Here is an 8,484-nt window from a genome sequence, read left to right on the forward strand (position 1 = left end):
AGCAACCCAAGGGGAGGTGCAGGCAGATAATACAGGAAGCATCTAGTCCCTAGATGGTTGGATGATAGTCCTGGCATTGGCATGATGGGCACAACTGATTTAAGATCACTAATTTTTTGGACATGAGTGTCCAGGGTCAACTGTCAATTAGTCCGCCTGACCAAAAGGAATTCTCCCTCCCACCCCACCCCACTCACCAACATATTTGCCTATTTTTGAATTTAGTCACCCAGGTTTAAACACAATAAGAGAGTCAAAAGAGGTGGTTGAGGATGATTATTTCACATAGCAACTTCATTAATAAATTTGGATTTCTCTCCCTTTTCCTGCTGATGAATCCATGAGAGAATACAACAGGCCCTCTACCCTAGATTTTATCCTCCTGGAGTCAGCAGGGAGCAGGAACAGGAAGACTTTTTCATCCTCTTCCTCTTCATTTACCCCATCACACGGATTGGAAACTTGCTCATCATCTTGGCCATTTGCTCTGACATTAGACTTCACAACCCTATGTATTTTCTCCATGCTAACCTCTTGTTTGATGACATCTTTTCTTTTGTAACCATCCCTAAGATGCTGGCCAACCATCTCTTGGGCACCAAAGTCATCTCCTTTGGGGGCTGTCTAACACAGATGTATTTCATGATTGCCTTGGGTAACACAGATAGCTATATCCTGGCTGTGATAGCATATAACCACGCAGTGGCCATCAGCCGCCCACTTCATTATACAACAATTATGAGCCCACGAACTTGTGTCCTAGTTGTTGGGTCTTGGTTCATTGGAAACCTGAATGCCCTCCCCCACACTCTGCTCACAGCTAGTCTGTCCTTCCGTGGCAACCAGAAAGTGGCCAGTTTCTACTGTGACATTACTCCTTTGCTCAAGCTGTCCTGTCTGACATCCACTTTAATGTGAACATAATGTACCTTTGGGTTGCTGTTTCTTTGTGCCATTGCTATGCATCATCATCTCCTGTATTCAGGTCTTCTCCACACTTTTACATGTCCCATCCACCAAGGGTGTGCTCAGAGTCTTCTCTACCTGTGGCTCCCACCTCACAGTGGTTTCTTTGTATTATGGGACAGTCATAGGCATGTACTTCCACCCTCTGACCAGTTACAGCTTACAAGATGCTGTGATAACTGTGGTGTACATCGCAGTGACCCCAATGTTAAATCCTTTCATCTATAGTCTGAGAAATCGGGACATGAAGGCTGCTCTGGGGAACCTCTTCAGCAAGAGAATCTCTGTGTAAGCAATGGGAGTTCATGCACTGGAGACTGCAGACACCAATTAAAATGCACTTGAAAATACATTCCCAATGACCACCCCTTTCAAGAAACCACGTCCACTCTTTCCAGCTAAAAATCCTTTTTCTCAGATATTTTTAACAGTTTGTGATTCATCTTACTGAAATTGTCACTTTGTCCACATTGTCCTTCAGCAGAGTGGCAGCACAGGATATTGGGTCCATGTCTCAGCTGTTGTACTGAGTCTCAGAAGAAAGTTGAAAAGATCTGAAGCTCTGTTTCTGCATCCACATTTATGAAAATAATCTCTGCCTGCCACTGTCACAGGATGTGAGTAAAAGACTCCTTTATTTGAAGAATATAAATCATTAATCAAATGTCCATTTTATCAAGGCATGATGGTTAATCATCTCCACTAGGCTTATCATCTGCTGAGGGCAGGTCTTAACACATCACTGTACCTTTCATAATTTTGGTTATATAAAGTATATCCAATAACTCCTGGTGGAAAGTGTAATGAACAAATGGAAATATCAGTCTCTGGAATGTAATGTGATAATGATCAGACATAATCATACATTATTTATCCATCCATAAAATCTTTAAATAAGCTGACCTGGGGAGATAATTTTGTTCATGCTCTATAGGGAACAAATGAGCGTGGCAGTGGCAAATGTAGCCCAGTATTGATCCATAAAACCAATCAATATGAGGTGGTACACAGGAACCAGGTGTGAAGATTGGCTTTTCTATGGGGAATCAAGCCTGCATTGTACCTAGGCTGCTATGAGACTTGCTGTTACTAAAAGTCCCTCACCCTGAGTTAAGACTGCAGATGTTTAATGTATATCTCTGCAGCAACTCCCTAAAGTCTGTGCTAAGATGTCCCAAGGATGAAATGTAACCAAATCAATCATTTTTATTGTTTCCTTGCATTTGCAACTTGTTCTTCTTTTTTGTTACCTGTGAGAAATAATCACTTAACTAAATCTAGAAATCATGAGAACCTTCTTTGATAATGCGACTGGAAACCAATACAAGCCTGTATAGGCAAGGGTGGGAGTGATCTCCTATTGAGAGAGTTGCCCAGGCACTCAGAGATGGTCCCCACTTCAGAGAGTGGCCGTGCTGTCTCTTTTTCTCCACAGGACTCTGTACTCTGTGTGAATTTGTGTACCACATCCACAATACACAGACTCCGGAGGGCCAGAGTCTGCATCAATGCTCTACTGTGGTACATTGCTCTAGTTTAGAAACTAGACTGTTTCTAAAGAGCATAATACTTTCTCTAAAATCTTTCTAGAATGACACTCATCAATAGTTATTGCATTTTCAAGTAATAATTATTCTAATGTAAATAATGTTTAAAAAGCATTCATTTAATTAAATATAAAATGAAATAAAGCTACAGCAACAAATATTCGGGTGTCAAATAATAAGTGAAGACAAGGGGAAGTATTAAAAATGGAGGGAGGCAGAGAGGGTTGGGTGATGGAGAGGAGTAAGGGGAAAAGGCAGAAACCTGTACTTGAGAAACAATAAAAAAGAAATGATGTGACCATGTTTCCTCAGAGTGGCTCAGGCTAGGTGAGGCTTTTCTTCTGAATGACCTGCACTGATTATGTGGGTGATATCCCCAAAACAGAGGTAGTTAACCCAGCAGGTCAGTAAATACTCACTGAGGAACTCCACTAACTATGATTTGATTCTATTCATGAGAAAATTATAAAGCTTTTTCAAAATATTAATAAAATATAAATGATCATCCTTAAATATCATACTCTCAAAGGGAATAACACTTGGAAGAGATGGATTGAGTGTATCTTAGAACAGAGTACAGGTTGCTTTATTATCTACTATTTCTAAATACCAGTAAAAACATAAAATTATTACCTTCTACAGATAATTCACATTGCCAAGAATTGTCCATGAATATTAGAAGATGATGTGATTCACCTTTTAATGCTTTCTGAGCCTCTAAAATGCCAAGAATGAGAACTATCCCAATTATCCTCTTTTTAACCTACAACGATTTGGTTACAAATGCATATGACTCTGGGTGTGAATGCATGACCAAAGCATAGAGGGCATTTTCAAAATTGGCTATTGAAAATGTTATATACACATATGGCCTGTCTGTCCCCACAAGAATGTGAAAACTGGAGATCTGTTTTCTTCTTCTGTAGCTTCAGCAATTGGGGCTAAAATATGAGGGTGGACCCAAAAAATGGAATTTATCAAAATGGTTTTTCCCACTACCCAAAACAATCTTGAACTCATTGATTCTGATGCCTTCTAGTGCTTCTGCCATTTTTTTCTTTCACCTCTTACATAGCAGCAAAGCATTTTCCTTTGAGAACATTTTCATCCAAGGAAACAAACAAAAATTTTTTGCTTAGGGAGAGATTGGGTATATAGTGAGGGTGGGACAGGAGTTATGCCATTTGGGGTTTTTGGTCAAAAACATGCAGTGCAGTATGGGCAGGTGCACTTGTAAATCACCCATAAGAAAGTGGGGAAACATGTTGAAAGACTCTTCAAAAAATGCACTGGGGCCAAACACAGCTTCTCACAACTGGTACACTGACACGGATGGGTTCCTAGAAAACTCATCTAGCATGACAAGTCTGTATTACAAAGGGCCCACCCCCAGAAGATAATTCTGCATTTGTTGGGGTCTCCCCTAATATAGTAATTATTAAATGCATTTGTATTAAATTCATAAATGAATCCTGCAATATTATGCTTAAATAATGAGTGCAACAAAGCTAGTTTCGTGTTGTGGTTAAACTCAAAAAAGCCAAATAGTTTGAGATATTTCAAATATTTTCCATAGTAAAATATTAAGTGCCAAGAGGATGTTATAAAAGAAAAATGGGGATGTAAACTCTTAGAAGAACTTCATACAGATAAACTGCTCTGTCAATCTGACATTGTATCTTTGTTTTAATTTCACCACAGGAAGTTGACCTTCCCTACTATATTTCCTACAGTAATTACAAGAATCCATATGTATGTTTACACCTTTAAATGCAAATAAAAACCATTGCTCCTATATGTAAAGTCATTGTCTCCCTTTGATTCTGTCCAACAAGCTGTCCTGGAGTAATTTTGACACTATCATTGAAATTACTTCCTGTACCAATGTCCAGGGATTGAGCAAGTCTGGAAAAGACTAAATAGCTAGTATGTGTTTGAGTCAGTGAAGTTCCATTCAAGAAACGGAAGTCACATGTGGTATGTTTAAAACAAGAAGATATAAAACAGGGAAGTAGATGCATAGGCATGTCCTGAAAGAGACTAAAGGATGGAAAAGATGGATACCAAGGTAACTCAGAATTAACTAACTGCAGGAAGGAGGTACCTCCCCTAATTACAAAAGGGAAAGGTGGTGGTAACAGAACCTAAGAGCTGAGAAGAGGAATGACCACTTATCTGATTCTCTGAGGGGAGCTGCTGAACAGCTGCCACTTGGGCTTCTCCTGCTGAGGTGACCCAAATTCTTATTTCTGATGTGGGATCTGAGTTCTCAGTAGTGCTTTTCCTTGTAGGGGGTGGGTGCTGTACTTGCCACTAACCTTTGCTGGTAGGGAAGGAATACAAAAGGCATCACAGATATAACTTTAGATGTGGGCCCTCTTGCCCCTTCACTGAGTCTCAGCCACACGATGTCCTTGATGATTGGGTGAATGCTCCAGCCAGAAGACAAATCTCATTTCCCAAATGGCCCACAGAGACATGTGGCAATTTGACTGAATCTTAGCAACATAATAATAGTATTTTAAAATGTAAATCCCAAAAGGTTGTTAGAGATACACTTTTGTAAGGTTATAAACAGATAAAGTAACCAAAATTTCTTTTTCTTAGAATAGGTATAAATGAAGAATTGCAAGAAAAACAAAATCAAGGCAAGAGGAGCATAGGATTCTGAATAAAAAGAATTTTAAGAGGGGAAAGTTAGGACAGTACAACTAAGGAGATAGTGTAGTTAGATGCAAGTTATTACTAAGTACTCGACTTTCAGGTTGCATAGTGGGTCTAAGGCAGGGATTTCCACCAGCCAGGCTGTAGACCAGTACTGGTCCAGGCCTGTTAGGAACTGGGCCACACAGCAAGAGGTGAGCTTGAATGTAATGTGTTTGAATCATCCTGAAACCATTCCCCCATCCCAGTCCATGGAAAAGTGTCTTCCATGAAAACAGTCCCTGGTGCCAAAAAGATTGGGAACCACTGGTCTAAGGGCATTTATGATATTATTCAGATGAATAAATAGGAATAGAGATGATAGATAACGATAGAAGATAGATAGATAGATAGATAGATAGATAGATAGATAGATAGATAGATAGACAGACAGACAATAAAAGCTCTCTACATGGAGCCTGAAGACAGTCTTCCTTGAAGTAAGATTGGATAGAGAGGGAGAGAATGAAGGGAGCAGGAAGGGGTGGTGAAAGCAAGAGTTTAATTTGGCAGCTATGAAGAACTAAAGAGCTCCAAAGAGTTTACAGGAATCTAAACAAACAGTAAACTTACAGATAAAGGGTCTAGATGCCAAGGTAAGCTGAAAAGGGAAACAATAGAATGTAGGCTTTCTCCTCACTTATTTTTCCCTTGTGAGAGATGGATGGAACTAGCCCAGAGGCTGAATGGGACACTGGAAGCTTGTTGTGAAAGGAGTCACCCACACTCGAGGTCCCCAGGGGCACTGTTACAGAAGAGAAAGCATAACCTTTTATTCTGTTTAATCTCTTATACATTTTGAGATCTATTTATTACTATAGTAGCTGCCATCTTATACTGCACTATTTATATATTATCCCTTTTCCAGGGTATTGAGTAGACTTCCTTCAGAAAAGTTACTGAGTTATTGAGTGGTTATGGATGAGGGAGAGCTAAGGGTATCAAGGGGGATACCTAAAGTCCGGAGCAATTTTATTGATTACTCTGGAAGACCATCATATTCCCCTTAATTTAAAATTTTTTTAACTTATTGTTATATCAATACAAGATTTCAAACATATAAAAATAGGCAGATACAATAAAACTGTCTTATTCATATTTTATATTGCATATGCATATATTTTAACTTGCATGTTTTATAATATGTAATTTATGTATTGCACTTTAATTGCATACCCACTCCAAATTACTGTAACAATACACTCTGCTGTGCTCTTCAGCTAATCCAAAAAGGAGATAAACACATAATTTGATATCAACTCTACATTGTTCAAGTGTTTTACTTCCCCCACTAGAACCCTCATTCTGAATCAAGATTCAGTCCTTATAAGAGTCTCAGGCTTGAGGCTCATAATTCTAGATGATTTCATGTATTTCTATAACTTTGCCTATCAACTCCACTCTCAGATCCATGCTCTGTTAATGTTACTCCAAAGTTTCATATCTCTCATTCTTCTCCTTATTTGGATATCTCCTTTAAAACATGACCAAGAGGAACTGGTTTTTCTTAAATTACACTCATGTTCATTATTTTCATTAAAAGCTCAAACTTATTTTTCTTTTAGCACCTCAACTTCAAAAGCTAGAACACACCTTCTTACTGTTTTAAGCCCCTTCTCTGGTAATTCTAATATCTGGTTCACCTCATGGTTGGTCTCATTAATATGACAAAATTCCAAGACAAATAGAGAATCTTAAAGGCAGCAAGGGAGAAACATGGAGTAACATACAAGGGAGCCCCAATAAGGCTAGCAGGTGACTTCTCAAGGAAATACTACAAGCCAGAGGGGATTGGCAAGAAATATTCCAAGTAATGAAAAACGAAGGCCTGCAAGTGAGACCACTCTACCCAGCAAGGCTCTCAATTAAAATGTAAGGCTAAATAAGGAGTTTAAAGAAGGCTCAAAGAATACACCTCTTCCAAATCAGCTCTGCAAGAGATGCTAAAGTATCTGCTTTAAGAAGAGGAAGAAGAACAGTGAGAGAGAAAAGAACAAAGATACAAAGGGCGTAAAATGGCAATGAACAAGTACCTATTAATAATAACCTTAAATGTAAATAGTTTAAATGCTCCAATCAAAAGACATAGAGTAGCTCAATGGATAAGAAAAGAGGAGCTACACATATGCTGTCTACAAGAGACCCACCTCAGAACAAAAGACCTCCACAAACAGAAAGTGAAGGCTTGGAAAAAACATTCCAAGCAAATGGACAGGGAAAAAACTCAGGTAGCAATACCCATATCACACAAAATAGACTTCAAAACAAGGGCCATAAAAAGAGACCCAGAAGGACACTTCATAATACTCAAGAGAAGAATCCATCAAGAAGACATAAACGTTATAAATATATATGGACCCAACATAGCACCCAAATATATAAGGGAAATCTTGGAAGACTTCAAAAAAGATATAGACAGCAACACAATGATAGCAGGGGATTTTAACACCCCACTGTCAAAAATGGACAGATCTTCCAAACAAAATATCAATCAAGACATTGCAGCATTAAATAATGTCCTAGATCAAATGGACTTAATTGGTATATATGGAACCTTTCATCCCAAAGAAGCAAAATACACATGTTTTTGAAATGTACATGGAACATTTTCAAACATAGGCCAGGTGATAGGACACAAAACAAACCTCAACAAATTCAAAAAAATCTGAAATTACAACAAGCATTTTCTCCGACCACAAGGGATGGAAACTAGAAACCAACATAAAGAAAAATCTCAAAAATACTCGAACTCATGGACATTGAATAGCATGTTATTCCACCATGAATGAGTCAAGAATGAGATCAGGAAAAAATCAAAAAATTTCTGGAAACAAATGAAAATGAACACACAACAATCCAAAACTTATGGGACACATGGAGAGCAGTCCTAAGAGGGAAGTTCATAGCAATGCAAGCATACCTAGAAAAGATAGAAACATTTCAAATGAAAAACCTACCCCTACCCCTACAAGAACCAGAGGAACAATAACAAAGACAACACAGAACAACTAGAAGGAATGAAATAACCAAGATCAGAGCAGAATTAAACCACATAGAGATTAGAAGAACAATTCTAAAGATCAATAAATACAGGAGCTGGTTCTTTGAAAAGATAAACAAAATTGATAAGCTATTAAGCAGACTCTTCAAGAAAAAAAGAGGGCCCAAATAAATGCAATCAGAAATAAAAGAGGAGAGATTACAACAGATACCATAGAAATACAAAGGACTGTAACAAATTACTACAAAGAACTAGAACTATATGCCA

General features: G+C 38.3%; 1 pseudogene; it reads left to right on the plus strand.

Moving 5' to 3' along the window:
• The first annotated feature begins 340 nt into the window (after positions 1 to 340).
• LOC114515418 lies at positions 341 to 3,342 on the plus strand (annotated as a pseudogene).
• Positions 3,343 to 8,484: the final 5,142 nt, after the last annotated feature.

Source organism: Phyllostomus discolor, chromosome 8 (assembly GCF_004126475.2).
Source record: "Phyllostomus discolor isolate MPI-MPIP mPhyDis1 chromosome 8, mPhyDis1.pri.v3, whole genome shotgun sequence".
Taxonomy (NCBI): Eukaryota; Metazoa; Chordata; class Mammalia; order Chiroptera; family Phyllostomidae; genus Phyllostomus; species Phyllostomus discolor.